The 1,969-nt window shown below is 40.3% G+C and overlaps 1 pseudogene; it reads left to right on the top strand.

Moving 5' to 3' along the window:
• The first annotated feature begins 408 nt into the window (after nt 1-408).
• Nucleotides 409-1,179, top strand: LOC120301994 (annotated as a pseudogene).
• The last annotated feature ends 790 nt before the right edge of the window (nt 1,180-1,969 follow it).

Genomic DNA, 1,969 nt, shown 5'->3' with positions numbered 1-1,969 from the left:
CCTGGAAGAAGAGGTGGTAGCTAAAGTATAACACTAATGATTGAAGAATTCTCTTTTTACATGACTTCCCTGATATCCAGATCAAGTTCTGGAACAAAACCAGAACTTTTATATCAAACGAGCCTTAAGACAAAGTGGACCTGTTCAGACCTGCTAATGAGAAACCAAGATTAAAAAACCTTTCAGAAATCATGGCATTTCCCCATTTTACACCAACTCCATCAATCACAGAAAGACTAAAAGGTTGGTGCCCTTCAAAGGATCCTCCTGTGATTGCTAATGCTGCCTGAATTGTGTTCATTGCAGCGATAAAGATTGCCTACATGCCTGAAACGATGTGTGAAAATCAAACAATCCTGATGCATTTTGTCCTCTTGGGTTTCTCATACCCACCCATTGTTATTTTTTTTTGTGGGCATCTACTTGTTGACTATCCTTAGTAACCTCCTGGTCTTCTTGGCCATGATCCATGAGCCTCAGCTACACAAGCCGATGTACTGGCTCCTTTGCCACTTAGCCATTGTGGATATTGCCACCTCCACCATTGTGGTGCCCAAGATGATAGTTTCCTTTCTGGATGGTAACAAAGTCATCTCCTTTGCAGGCTGTATAACTCAGCTCTTTTTCTATCATTTTGTGGGCTGTACAGAACGCTTCTTTACACCGTGATGGCCTATGACCACTTCTTGGCTATCTGCTGGCCACTTCACTATAGTATCCTCATGAACTGCAAAATCTGCCTCTGGCTTTTTTATGGGCACCTGGTTTGGTGGGTGTTTGCATTCAATCATAGAGACAACCCTGACTTTTCAGTTGCCCTATGGACCACAGAACGAGATAAGCTATATCTTTTGTGACATCCCAGCCATGCTGAAGTTGGTATGTGTAGACACCTACTTCAATGAGATGTTCACCTTGATTGATCTTGGTCTCATCTCCACGAGCTGTGTTCTACTTATTCTGGTGTCATATGTCTACATTGTCTTTGCTATCCTGAGGTTTGCAACGTTGATGGACAATGGCAGGCCTTCTCCACCTGCACTGCCCATATCATCTTGGTGATAACCTTTTATACTCCTCTCAGTTTCACATACCTGAGGCCATGAGCAGGTGGTTGCTATATTCTACACCACAGTAACTCCTTTCCTGAATCTGGTCATATATATATATATGCCCTGAAACAAGGAGATGAAAAATGCCATTCTGAAATTAAAAGGCAGGAAATCTTTGATAACTTGAATGACTAGCTTTCTGAGTCTGCTTTTGCTTATATCAGAAGGAGAAATGCTATCTCATAGTCTTGTTTCTGCACCTCATCTTGAATGTGACTTTTTTTTTTACTCTTTTCTTCCCAGAACTGGATCATTCTGGACAAATCAAATAGCCTAGAATGGTACTAAAGTGTTTGTGTATCCTTTTGAATTTTCAATATTTCCGCATACATATGACATCTGTTTTCCGCACAAGTCCTAAATCTAGAGTTAAACAACAATAAAAAACATTGTTGTTTATTTTTATTTCATGATGAAAATTGGTCCAAGACTCAACCTTTGTTAGAAATTTGAATTCAGCAGCAGCCCTCGTTAGAGGGTGTGCTTCTGAGCATATGCAGAGTGCTCAAACAATTGGCCAGGTTTTTTTTAGCAGCAGAAGGTCCCACTGAAGAGAAGAAAGGGTTTTAATGACAGTTCTCTTGAATGTAAATGTAGAGTTAGGCCAGCTGCTGATAGACCTCCATTATACTTGATCTAGAAATATTTAAGCCAGATGTATTCAGAAAAAACATAGAATTGAAAAGCCTCACCTCTCTGTACCTGTGCTACAGAGAAAAAGAGATGGGCAGTTTCCTCCCCTTTTGAAACATAGAGCATCATTTAACTAACAGCCTAAATACACAGACACTTCCCTTATATTACTCTTGCCATTTAACTGAGTGGTCAAAAGGCTGTTCAGGGTAAAGAAATGAGGC

Source organism: Crotalus tigris, unplaced genomic scaffold (genome assembly GCF_016545835.1).
Source record: "Crotalus tigris isolate CLP2741 ecotype Arizona unplaced genomic scaffold, ASM1654583v1 scf7180000024422.1470167, whole genome shotgun sequence".
Taxonomy (NCBI): Eukaryota; Metazoa; Chordata; class Lepidosauria; order Squamata; family Viperidae; genus Crotalus; species Crotalus tigris.
Note: the sequence above shows the minus strand (reverse complement) of the source record. Positions and strands in the feature narration are given on the sequence as shown.